Source organism: Mixophyes fleayi, chromosome 6 (assembly GCF_038048845.1).
Source record: "Mixophyes fleayi isolate aMixFle1 chromosome 6, aMixFle1.hap1, whole genome shotgun sequence".
NCBI lineage: Eukaryota > Metazoa > Chordata > Amphibia > Anura > Limnodynastidae > Mixophyes > Mixophyes fleayi.
Window position 1 is genome coordinate 96,682,641 of NC_134407.1, and position 13,909 is coordinate 96,696,549.

At 46.0% G+C, this 13,909-nt stretch overlaps 1 protein-coding gene across 3 annotated transcripts in view; it reads left to right on the forward strand.

Moving 5' to 3' along the window:
• The window catches only part of ADK (adenosine kinase), a 226,369-nt gene that overhangs the window by 197,427 nt on the left and 15,033 nt on the right, over positions 1 to 13,909 (forward strand). The gene's annotated exons all lie outside the window — the stretch shown is intronic.

The window sequence follows — 13,909 nt, forward strand, 5'->3', positions numbered from 1 at the left end:
GAGAAGTATAAAGTTGCGTCAGCTTGTTGACCTTGCCCTTCAGGTAAAGGACAAAAAAAACAAATGTCCGGTGACCGAAGAGTAACCTCAATTCCAGTTTTTTAATACAGTGAGTGACCCTATGCCAAAAAGTTTGTATGTGGGAGCATTACCAAAAGTTACCATTTTCTGAATTACATTTTGGACAGTTGGGAGTAATAACAGAGTGAAATTTTGCCCATTCTAATAGGGGTCAAGTAAGCCCTATGTAAAATGAAAGCTTGTAATGTCAATGGTTTTACGACAGCCCTGTTTGGTTTGGGTTGGGGTACTCGTCGGTGCCGACCACTGTCTTCTGCTCTGTTTGCCTTGGCGCTAAAGCCTTTGGCTTGTTTAGTCCGCTCCCACTAAAACATTAAGGACATCCAGATGGGAAGAGTCTCTGACAATGTAGCACTATACGCAGACGATATGCTGATTTTTCTTGAGGCCTGTAAAGGTTCTCTGGCAAGCCTTCTAGAGGTGGTTGAGGGCTTTGGGGAATACTTTGGTCTCAAGATCAACTGATATAAATCAGTGGTTTTCCCACTGGGAAGGCAACCTCCGCTTGGTGCTGTGTCTTGTCAGTCACTCAGGTTGACCAATAGGTTTTTGAGCAGTTGCATGGCAACTCACACGTCTAATTATGTTAAACTTAATATTGACCCAATAACTGAGTATCTTAAAAATCAGTGCCGTATATGGCGGAAGCTTCCTCTCAGTCACTGGAAGAATTAATCTTCTAAAAAATGGTGGTCCAGCCTAAGTATTTATATACTCTACAACACCCCCCCTTCCCCCCCCCCCCCTGTGTATTTGCTGCTACGTGTCTTCCAGAATATTAATAAAACCCTAATCTTCTTGGTTTGGGGTGAGAAGAGAGTGCTTTACAGTTTTATGTTTGACAAACTTCTCAGGTGGGCTGGCCCTGCCTAACCTTAGTCTTTATTATCTGGCTTCTCAACTTACATACCTGGTCCCTTGGCTAGATGCTTCACAGGACACCGCTCTCAGATATTTCTTGGGCGAGTACATGGACCCCTCCCTCGGACCACTACAGGTTCTCTTGATCCGATACAAACCAAGTGAGGTGTCTCCCATAATACGATAGGCTTCAATGATTTAGTCAGTGATATATGCCCTCTTGGGAGGTGAATGGATGGACCCATGCACCAGTTACATAACTCCCGGTTCTTCCGATATCTGCAACTGAAACATGTCATGAACGCCCAGTTTCCTGGAGACCAGTCTCAGATTCTAGATTCCCCACTAAAAAATGTGTTGCTATCTTTGGGTTCCTGTAAATCAACATCTGTATTATATGCCCTACTGCTGCCTCAGGTGTCTCTGAGAGGATTGGATCCGCTGAGAAATAGATGGGAGGCTGCTCTGGATGTTCTCTCAGAGGAGGAGTGGAGCTTGGTGATAGGAGGCACTAGAGAATGCCACCTTGTGCCTTAGGTTCCAGCAGGTACATTTCTAAATGTTGCATAGAGTGTATTTAACCCCCCTTTCTGCTGTACAAGATGGGATGACGCACCTCCTCTGAATTTTCTAAGTGCGGCTAACCCGTGGGCACTTATTGTTGTTCAGTCCTTTTGGGGGCGTAATATGGGATTGTATCTCCTCCATACTGCCCCTCACCCCTTCCCCCTTTATGCCCCAAGGTCGGTCTGTTTGTTTGGTATCACATTAGAGTAGAGTCTAAACAGGCCACTCTTAAAATACATATTTACTTTGGCCTCCCTGGCTAAGGTTATTCTTTCTAGTGGGTGGATGGCACCAGAAGCACCCACTGTTGTTCATTGGACTTATTTAGCTACCAAGGTGTGGTGGCATGAGTGGTTCATGTACGAAAGCAGAAAGGTCATGCACAAGTATCATAAGGTCCGACACCATTGGCATAAGTCTCAATTCGTTATTCACCCCGACCAAGATGATATGATTTGATAGGATTGGGGAGCCACCAGTAGAGATGTTAGATACAGCCCTACATAGCTTCAGCTTTAGCCTTAACTTCACTTGTTTAGGATTAATTTGGAGTTTAGTTCGTTGTACACTTATAAGAATGACAATACTTAACCTGAGAAGGGCCACTTAATTTTTTATACTGATCTAAATACATCCTTCACTGATTGACTTCTCATTCTCTCCTGATTACAGTTAGTATTTTTAAAAAAACCTAAATAAAAACACTTTTAAGAAAAAAAATGTTATTAAGAAAAAAATTTGTTGGCACTTTAAGGACGCTGTGTAACCACTAGAGCTGTCCAGGACAATCCCCCAGTCCTTATCAGTTAGAGGACCTGTATCTATTTCCCACTGGTTTCTCAGACCATCCAGATCACCCACCGTGGATTCATATAGGAGATATGAGTACATATATCAAATCAAACCCATGTGACGGTCACTCACCGGAGTGTGAGTGCCTCCACTCTGGTACGTGGTTCTCCATCTTTCCCGCTCACACCTGTGTGGAACCGCGGCCGTCCGCCATCCTGTCGCACTGGGCATGCGCAGGTCCCTTTTAACAACTACACCTGACCACTAAGGTGATTGATGGATCAATCACCCCTCCCTACTTAAGGCACCTGCAGCCTTAGGTAGTTGCCTGATCTTGAAGTCTCACTCCCAGTGAACTTCTATAGGTGTGTGCAGTTTCCAAACTGCTTTCAGCTCTACTCCTGTGTGCAGTTTCCAAACTGCTTTCAGCTCTACTCCTGTGTGCAGTTTCCAAACTGCTTCCAGCTCTACTCCTGTGTGCAGTTTCCAAACTGCTTCCACCTCTGCTCCTGTGTGCAGTTTCCAAACTGCTTCCACCTCTGCTCCTGTGTGCAGTTTTGCAAACTGCTTCCACCTCTGCTCCTGTGTGCAGTTTTGCAAACTGCTTCCAGCTCTGCTCCTGTGTGCAGTTTCCAAACTGCTTCCAGCTCTGCTCCTGTGTGCAGTTTCCAAACTGCTTCCAGCTCTGCTCCTGTGTGCAGTTTCCAAACTGCTTCCAGCTCTGCTCCTGTGTGCAGTTTCCAAACTGCTTCCAGCTCTGCTCCTGTGTGCAGTTTCCAAACTGCTTCCAGCTCTGCTCCTGTGTGCAGTTTCCAAACTGCCTCCAGCTCTGCTTCTGTGTGCAGTTTCCAAACTGCCTCCAGCTCTGCTCCTGTGTGCAGTTTCCAAACTGCCTCCAGCTCTGCTCCTGTGTGCAGTTTCCAAACTGCCTCCAGCTCTGCTCCTGTGTGCAGTTTCCAAACTGCTTCCAGCTCTGCTCGTGCTTCAGCTTCCACGCTGCTCCCTGCTCAACTCAGCGGCGGTTCCCATACCGCTACAACGCTTCACTTCTCAGCTGATTCCGGATCTACACAACTGGGTATGCTCTACTGACTATTGACTATTGCCTATTGCTCGCATACCAGTTGTATCCATTATTGTTTGCTGCACAGGGTACAAGTACCCATATAGACTGTGTTACTGCATTGCTTCATTTAGGACAAGCTTTCACTCAAGCTACGATATCTCCTCACGCTACTACTTAGCGTTATTGTGCATATCTGCTGTGACCAGCTTCTCCTCCCTGCAAGGCATCTACTCCATACAGACTATTCATTGTGCCTTCCATCTCTGCCTCACAAGACATTGCTCTACTCGCGCTGTTTCCATACAGCCACAGTTTGCCTTTCTACTTCATTCTCCTGCACCTGGACAAGTCCTCATTCCTTCTCACAGCAGTGGTACAACTTGCTGCACGCAGACCACTGACTTCCCTGCTACCTACCCGCACCTGTACAAGTCCTCCTATCACAGCGGTGGTACAACTTGCTAGACGCAGACCACTGACTCTCCTATTACCTACCTACACCTGGACCAGACTCCTCACCATAGCGGTGGTACAACTTGCTGAACGCAGACCACCCTGCTTCCTACCTGCACCAGTACTATTCTTCCCATCACTGCAGTGGTACAACTTGCTGTACGCAGACCACTGACTCCTCCTCTACCTACCATCACCTATCCACGTCCACTCCTCGTGTCTACATTATCTTCAGCCTCCAGTTTACTGCTCCAAGTCGCTGACTTTCCTCTAACCATAGCTGCAAGTCGCTGACTTCCTCAGACTATCTCTACTCTCCTGCTGTTGTGTCGCTCCAATCATTCTCCTGCCTGCTTTGAGGTGCGTGCCAGAACCCCGCCTCTCTAGTAGAGTTCCATCTGGTGAAACTCGGGTAAGCAACTCCTAGTGCCCGTGACAGTGACCAAGGGCCTATAGTTGCTTTCTCAGTCGGGCTATAACAATTATCTCCTATGCAAAATCATATACATACATCAGGCGCTCCCTTCATACAACATGGTAAAACCGACTTCTTCAACAATCCCCAAAAACGCACGACTGGATCTGCTGATCCCAATAGTACCAAGATGGAATCTGCAGAGAATACATTCATAACATAGTGTACTACTGTTGGATTATATGAAAAGGCACAGTCTTTTCCACCTTGCACAATAATTGTAATATTCCCACGTGACACCCGTGATCTTCACACTCGTGGCCCATATGGGTATATGCTTACAGAATGGATGAGATATTCAAGCCTTCATATAAGCTGTCTCTCACAAAGATCGATCTCCAAATGGTTATTCAGTCCAAGGTTGTGTACCCAAAAAATACAAAGATATAGCAGATCTAGTGCATTACACTTTAACAAAATTACATAAAAACAAGGGACTCCTCAAAAGTCCAAAACCTCAATAAAAATAGATAAGCTTTGGAATCTGAAAGTGGATGTACTTATACCAGAGAGTCACATGGAGCAAGCATATAAAGTATGTGGTCAGTTCTTGTCCCCTATTTCCGCATCCTCTTTACGATCCACAAATCGGTCCAAACCCACTGGTAGCCAACGCATTTCAACTTAATGTAAGTCTTTCTCAAGGCGAATCAAACATGAACATACAAAACCCAGGTATAAATAGCAGTTCGCATCATCCCACTTCCGTATCAAACGGTATCGGAGAGAGGCTAGGACATACTTCCCAATGTCCCCCACACTGATTGAACCGCAAACCGTAAGTTACAACTGAGACGTTTGGAATGCAGATCTTGCTGTATATATTAAACCATATTTATAGTCCAAAGAAGAATCGTGCATTATATAAAACATAATACATAGGTTTGATTTAAAAAATGTATATATATATAAATTAAAAATAATACATTATGCTTCTTTTTATCGAACATAAGAATGTGTGGGGCTAGACCATTAATATTCAGTGTAGCACCTACATATCACATATAGAATAAGAAACGGTACATCTTATATAAAAAAGATATCTAACTTTATAGATTGCAAACTAATTAATAGTTTGACCAACTTAAATGAGCATGAAAAAATGGTTATATTTTCATAGGAACCATTTGATTTCAAAATCTGCATTCAACCCAGATGAATCATTGTATTTAAAGTAAAAATCCATCTTATCTCTGCCTTAGACAAGAGGCTAACAGTATCTCTATTCCTCAAAGTTTCTTCTATTCTCTGTGCTTCAACTTCTAATGTGCTCTACTCTAGAGGAATTGTCACTCACCGGACTGTGAGTGCTTCTTCCCGGACATTTAGGAACCGTGGCCGTCCTCCATCCTGAGGGACTGCGCATGCGCAGCCCTTTCTATACCTCCAGTGTATGTTCCTTTAACTTAATTGGCAGATCAGGCAACCTCCCTATATTAAGCACCTGTGGTCATCACCACATTGCCTGATCTTGGAGTCTCATTCCCCATGAGTCTCTGAAGGTGTTCCTGTATTCCTCGTGTATTCAGCGCTGCTGATTCCTGTGGTTTCCAAACCACTTCTACCTCTGTGGTTTCCAAACCACTTCTACTCCTGTGGTTCCCATACCACTTCTACCATCAACTGTATCATCGTGACTGTTTGCTGATTCCTATCCGCTGCCTCCGTGCACTACAGTCTTCTAAATCACTTCAACGCTATTATTATCATTGTGACTGTTTGCTGATTCCTATCCGCTGCCTCCGTGCACTACAGTCTTCTAATTCACTTCAACGCTATTATTATCATTGTGGCTGTTTGCTGATTCCTATCTGCTGCCTCCGTGCACTCCAGCCTTCACTTCACATCCACTCACCTGATCATCATCAAGTTCCTGAGCTGATTCCTATCCGCTGCTTCCGTGCACTACAGTCTCCAGCTTGCAACTCGCCTGTGTTCATCATTGTGACTGTTAGCTGATTCCTATCCGCTGCTTCCGTGCACTACAGTCTCCAGCTTGCAACTCGCCTGTGTTCATCATTGTGACTGTTAGCTGATTCCTATCCGCTACCCCTGTGCATTGCCGCCTCATCTCAGCTCTCCTGTGTTTCCAGTCTACTGCTCACGTTGCCATCCGCTACACTCCTGGATCTACAGCTCCTGGTCTACTCTGCCATCCCGTGTTCCATCACTGTGGGTCCTGTTGGTTGCCCCTGGTTACCTCCGTGGGCGCAGAGTCCTGCTGCTGCTGTCAGTGCTATCGTCCATCTTCTGCTGATCCGCTCTCCACGCCTTCCTGGGTTCCCTGCTGGTCTACCTACCTGTGCGCTGCACCTGCTAGACCACCGCTTCACCCATCCAGGGACTTTGCATCCTGCCGGCCTCCTGCCGTTCAGGTATCTCTGCACTTCTGTCTGACTGCCTTCTCCTGAACCACGGTATGCATACTTCCCATTGACTGTGCTGTGTATTGCATACCTTGCTGGACTGTGTTGGTTCTCCTCTGGAGTGTACTATCCGCTGAGTCTATTGCCATCATTGACTGTGTTATCTCATGCTGGATTACTTCAAGAGACTTTCTATATTGGCAGTGTTGTTCAGTCATTTATACATTTATATTGTGCATATTACTGTGGATCAAAGTCAAGGTGCCCGTGTATATATTGTGTTGCAGTCTCTCCCCGTGCACCTCCTCACATATATATTCAGTGGTACAACTTGCTAACGCAGACCACTGACTCCCCGGATACCTCCACTTGGATTCCATTCCTTCACTCAGACAGCGGTACAACTTGCTATCCGCAGACCGCTGACTCTCATCACCTCCTCGTTTCCGTTGGACATTCCTCCTCACTATAGCAGTGGTACAACTTGCTACCGCAGACCACTGACTACCTTCACGTGTCCTTTGTCCATACAGTTCCTCGTGTATTACTACCTCCATATTGCCAGTGCTGCTAGTCATAGACTTTCCTGAGCATCTCATCATCTGCTATTTCCTGTTCCGTGATCACCCTGCTACCAGAGTACCATATTACCACCTATACTGCTCTGGTAAGCCTATCACCTGGTGATCCCTGGGTAAAGACTCCTAGTGCCCGTGACAGTAAGATCAGGCCATGACAGACCCAGATACGGAACCTACCGCTAAAGAGATGCTGCAGCATCTGGTCAGCCGTGTGGAGCAACAGGATGCTTGCCAACAGCTGTTACTTCAATGTTACCAATCATTAACCTCCCAAGGAACATCTGGACAGACTGTTACAGCTAATATTGAAGCTCCTGTGCTTTCCTCCGTTTCCCCAGTGCCATCCCAGGTGTCTACAGCTCCTACGCTTCACCTGCCTACTCCGTCAAAATATGACGGGGACCCCAAAACTTGTAGAGGTTTCCTTAACCAATGTTCAGTCCATTTTGAACTCCAACCTCAAAATTTTTCTACCCATCGTTCCAGAGTGGCCTATCTTATCTCATTGTTTTCGGGTCAAGCCCTGGCTTGGGCCTCCCCCCTGTGGGAAAGAAACGATCCAATTCTACAAGATAGTGCCAAATTCATTTCCACGTTCCGAAGTGTGTTCGATGAACCAGGTCGTGTGACCTTCGCTGCTTCCAGCATTCTTCGTTTGCGACAAGGCTCCCATACTGTAGGACAGTATGTCATTCAATTTAGGATCTTAGCCTCTGAACTTCAGTGGAACACTGAAGCATTAGTTGCCGCCTTCTGGCAGGGGCTCTCCGATAAAATTAAAGATGCACTGACTACCCAAGAGCTTCCTTCGTCACTAGAAGATTTGATCTCTCTTTGCCATCGTGTAGATATGAGATTTCGTGAAAGAGAGTCTGAGAAAACAACAGCTGTCAAAGCACCTCTTCGTTTAAACCCTCAATTTCGTCCAGCTCCATCCTCTGTGATTCCCATGGAGATAGGACGTTCCAAATTATCTTCAGAGGAAAGGAAACGAAGAGTAAAGAATAGACTCTGTATCTATTGTGCTGATTCCACGCATATGCTCAGCTCTTGCCCTAAGAGATCGGGAAATGCCAGGCCCTAACTAGTTCTGGAGAGGTGAAGTTAGGGTCCCTGGAGTCCTCTCCATTGTCTATGAAATCTAAAGTCTGCGCTTTTGATGTTACGATTTCCTTTGCTACTAAATCCTTTGAGTCACAGGCATTGATTGATTCCGGAGCAGCAGGAAATTTCATTTCTAAATCACTAGTGAATCAATGGTCCCTACCAGTGATCACTTTAAAAACACCCATTACTGTGACGGCTATAGATGGATCACGCCTCATCAATGGTCTCATCACCCAGAGTACGTCTCCAGTAACCCTTCAGATTGGTGTACTACACCATGAAGAAATTTCGTTTTTAATTCTTCCAGTTACGACAAGTCCGATTGTCTTAGGCCTTCCATGGCTTCAGTGTCACTCTCCCCAGATTGACTGGCGCACCCCTCAAGTTACGTCTTGGGGGTCTGAATGTCACCATCGTTGTCTCTCTCAAGTTATTCCTCTTAAAGTACAGCGATCTTCCATCTCATCTTCCTCCCCGGGACTCCCTCCTCAGTATGCTTCATTTGCCGATGTGTTTGATAAAGCTCAGTCTGAACGTCTTCCTCCTCATCGTTCTTGGGATTGTCCGATCGACCTTCTACCTGGCAAGACTCCTCCCAGGGGTCGGGTCTATCCTCTCTCGTTACCTGAAACTCAAGCCACATCTGAGTACATACAGGAGAATCTCCAGCGTGGGTTCATTCGACCTTCCACCTCTCCCGCTGGAGCTGGGTTCTTCTTCGTCAAAAAGAAGGATGGATCATTACGCCCTTGTATAGATTTTCGTGGACTCAACGCCATTACTATCAAGAATCGGTATCCCATTCCGCTGATCACTGAGCTATTTGATCGCATCAAGGGAGCTCGGATATTTACTAAGTTGGATCTTCGTGGTGCCTACAATTTAATTAGAATCCGTTCCGGTGACGAATGGAAGACCGCGTTTAACACCAGAGATGGGCATTACGAATATTTAGTAATGCCCTTCGGGCTGTGTAATGCCCCCGCTGTTTTCCAGGGTTTCATCAATGAGATCTTTCGGGACTTATTATATGTATGTGTCGTTGTCTACCTAGACGACATATTGATCTTCTCACAGGACCTGCCTTCTCATCACCAACATGTGGCAGAGGTCCTCTCCAGACTACGGAAAAACTCGTTGTTCTGTAAATTGGAAAAATGTTCATTCGAGTTACCCCAGATTCCCTTCTTGGGGTATATAGTTTCCGGAGTTGGCCTGAAGATGGATCCAGACAAAGTAAATGCTGTACTACATTGGCCTCAGCCAACTACTCTTCGTGCCATCCAGCGTTTTTTAGGTTTTGCCAATTACTATAGACGCTTCATTCAAGACTTTTCATCCATTGCATCTCCCATTGTGGCCCTAACTCGGAAAGGGGCTAATACTAAGCAATGGTCATCTGAGGCTCTCCAAGCCTTTCAAATCCTCAAAGAGGCCTTCTCGTCTGCTCCCATTCTGCGACAGCCTGATGTGACACTCCCCTTCTTCCTAGAAGTAGATGCCTCTAATGTGGGCTTAGGAGCTATTCTCTCCCAACGCTCGGAGCAACAAAAATTACATCCTTGTGCCTTCTACTCTCGGGGTCTTCTGCCCGCAGAGAAAAATTATACTATCGGGGACAAGGAGTTGCTGGCCATCAAAGCTGCATTAGAGGAATGGAGATACTTGTTGGAAGGAGCTCGCCATCCGGTGACGATCTTCACGGATCATAAGAACTTGTCATATTTGCAATCTGCTCAATGCTTGAACCCTCGTCAAGCAAGATGGTCTCTTTTCTTTTCCCGCTTTGAATTAATTATAACCTTCAAACCAGCCGCTAAGAACAAGAAAGCTGACGCTCTATCTCGAGCTTTTGTGACGTCCTCTGATGTGGAAGAGGTTCCCAACCATGCTATTCTAGACCCCAAATGTATTTCTCTGGCTGCTTCATCCACCAAAATGCTACCATTTGGGAAGACCCTTGTGCCTCCTACTCTGAGGAGGAAAATCCTTTCGTGGTTCCATGCCTCTCGTTTTTCTGGACACGCCGGTGAACACAAGACCTTTGAGATTCTCTCTCGTAGTTACTGGTGGCCTTCAATGAGGAGAGACGTCAAAGAGTTTATTGCTTCCTGTGATTTATGTTCTCAGTTCAAATCCTCCCGCAGAACTCCAGCAGGGTTGCTGCGACCACTACCCATTCCGTCCAAGCCTTGGACCCATATTAGTATGGATTTCGTTACTGATTTGCCACCAAGTAAGAATCACAATACTATTTGGGTAGTGGTAGACAGATTTTCGAAGATGGCCCATTTCGTCCCTCTGTCCGGTTTACCTTCCTCGTCTACTCTGGCTGAACATTTCATTAAAGAAATCTTCCGCATCCATGGATGTCCGTCTGAGATTGTGTCGGATAGAGGAGTACAATTCGTTTCCAGATTCTGGCGGGCCCTTTGTAAAACCTTGGGCATACGATTAGCACTCTCATCGTCTTACCATCCGCAATCTAACGGACAAACGGAACGAGTCAATCAAGATCTTGAGACTTTTATTAGGATGTTCTCTTCAGCCAACCAAGACAACTGGGTAGAATTGCTCCCTTGGGCTGAATTCGCCCATAACAACATGTACCATGAGTCATCATCCAAAACTCCATTCTTTGTGGTCTACGGTCACCATCCGTCTTTTCCGGAATTTCCTGCCCTCCCGCCCACCCAAGTTCCTGCTGTGGAGACTGCTTGTCAAACCTTCAAAAATATCTGGTCTCAGGTCAAAACCTGTTTAAAGAAGACATCTAATAAATATAAGTCTTTCGCAGATAAGAAGAGGCGGGCTATTCCACCATTAAAAATTGGAGATCGTGTCTGGTTATCTACCAAAAATATTCGTTTGAAGGTTCCATCTATGAAATTCGCCCCTCGTTTTATTGGTCCATATAGGATCATTCAAATTATCAATCCAGTATGTGTTAAACTTCTTCTTCCTAAGAATCTTCGGATTTCCAATGCCTTCCATGTGTCCTTGCTCAAACCTCTCATCATCAACCGTTTCTCGACTCCTCCCTCAGCACCGCAGCCAGTTCAAGTTCATCAGGAGGAGGATTTCGAGATTACTGAGGTATTGGATGCAAAAATTTCGCGAGGAGTCCTCCGTTTCCTCGTTCATTGGAAGGGCTTTGGTCCTGAAGAGCGTTCATGGATCAAAGCTGAAGATCTTAATGCTCCTGCCCTTCTGAAGAAGTTTTATTCCAAAAATCCGGACAAGCCCGGTTCCAGGCGTTCTGTGCCCACCTTTAAAAGGGGGGGTACTGTCACTCACCGGACTGTGAGTGCTTCTTCCCGGACATTTAGGAACCGTGGCCGTCCTCCATCCTGAGGGACTGCGCATGCGCAGCCCTTTCTATACCTCCAGTGTATGTTCCTTTAACTTAATTGGCAGATCAGGCAACCTCCCTATATTAAGCACCTGTGGTCATCACCACATTGCCTGATCTTGGAGTCTCATTCCCCATGAGTCTCTGAAGGTGTTCCTGTATTCCTCGTGTATTCAGCGCTGCTGATTCCTGTGGTTTCCAAACCACTTCTACCTCTGTGGTTTCCAAACCACTTCTACTCCTGTGGTTCCCATACCACTTCTACCATCAACTGTATCATCGTGACTGTTTGCTGATTCCTATCCGCTGCCTCCGTGCACTACAGTCTTCTAAATCACTTCAACGCTATTATTATCATTGTGACTGTTTGCTGATTCCTATCCGCTGCCTCCGTGCACTACAGTCTTCTAATTCACTTCAACGCTATTATTATCATTGTGGCTGTTTGCTGATTCCTATCTGCTGCCTCCGTGCACTCCAGCCTTCACTTCACATCCACTCACCTGATCATCATCAAGTTCCTGAGCTGATTCCTATCCGCTGCTTCCGTGCACTACAGTCTCCAGCTTGCAACTCGCCTGTGTTCATCATTGTGACTGTTAGCTGATTCCTATCCGCTGCTTCCGTGCACTACAGTCTCCAGCTTGCAACTCGCCTGTGTTCATCATTGTGACTGTTAGCTGATTCCTATCCGCTACCCCTGTGCATTGCCGCCTCATCTCAGCTCTCCTGTGTTTCCAGTCTACTGCTCACGTTGCCATCCGCTACACTCCTGGATCTACAGCTCCTGGTCTACTCTGCCATCCCGTGTTCCATCACTGTGGGTCCTGTTGGTTGCCCCTGGTTACCTCCGTGGGCGCAGAGTCCTGCTGCTGCTGTCAGTGCTATCGTCCATCTTCTGCTGATCCGCTCTCCACGCCTTCCTGGGTTCCCTGCTGGTCTACCTACCTGTGCGCTGCACCTGCTAGACCACCGCTTCACCCATCCAGGGACTTTGCATCCTGCCGGCCTCCTGCCGTTCAGGTATCTCTGCACTTCTGTCTGACTGCCTTCTCCTGAACCACGGTATGCATACTTCCCATTGACTGTGCTGTGTATTGCATACCTTGCTGGACTGTGTTGGTTCTCCTCTGGAGTGTACTATCCGCTGAGTCTATTGCCATCATTGACTGTGTTATCTCATGCTGGATTACTTCAAGAGACTTTCTATATTGGCAGTGTTGTTCAGTCATTTATACATTTATATTGTGCATATTACTGTGGATCAAAGTCAAGGTGCCCGTGTATATATTGTGTTGCAGTCTCTCCCCGTGCACCTCCTCACATATATATTCAGTGGTACAACTTGCTAACGCAGACCACTGACTCCCCGGATACCTCCACTTGGATTCCATTCCTTCACTCAGACAGCGGTACAACTTGCTATCCGCAGACCGCTGACTCTCATCACCTCCTCGTTTCCGTTGGACATTCCTCCTCACTATAGCAGTGGTACAACTTGCTACCGCAGACCACTGACTACCTTCACGTGTCCTTTGTCCATACAGTTCCTCGTGTATTACTACCTCCATATTGCCAGTGCTGCTAGTCATAGACTTTCCTGAGCATCTCATCATCTGCTATTTCCTGTTCCGTGATCACCCTGCTACCAGAGTACCATATTACCACCTATACTGCTCTGGTAAGCCTATCACCTGGTGATCCCTGGGTAAAGACTCCTAGTGCCCGTGACAGGAATGTTGTGGTATGAAGGGGAATGGGTTTCTGTACCCCTTCTAATGTTGTACATGTGTTCTTGTAACCTTGTTTTCAATGGACGAGTTGTTCTTCCTATATATAATTTATTACAGCTACATTCTATAGCGTAAATCACATTTTTCGTGTGACACGTAATGAACTGCTCTATCTTCACCTGATGTCCATTCAATTTCACATTTGTGGTCTGTCTTTGATCCAATTTGCATGATCTACATGTCATACACATGCCACATCTTCGGAATCCAACAGTTCTATTAGATTTTCTGTTATCCTCATGTGGATGGCTTCTTACTAGCTTATCCTTTAAATTCAGTGCCTTTCTATAAATAAAGACTGGTTTCTCTGGGACATAGTTCCCTATAATATTGTCTTTCTTCAAAATACCCCAGTATTTCTCAAAGATCTTCTTCATTTGTTTGAGATTAACATTATATTGATAGATAAATGCCA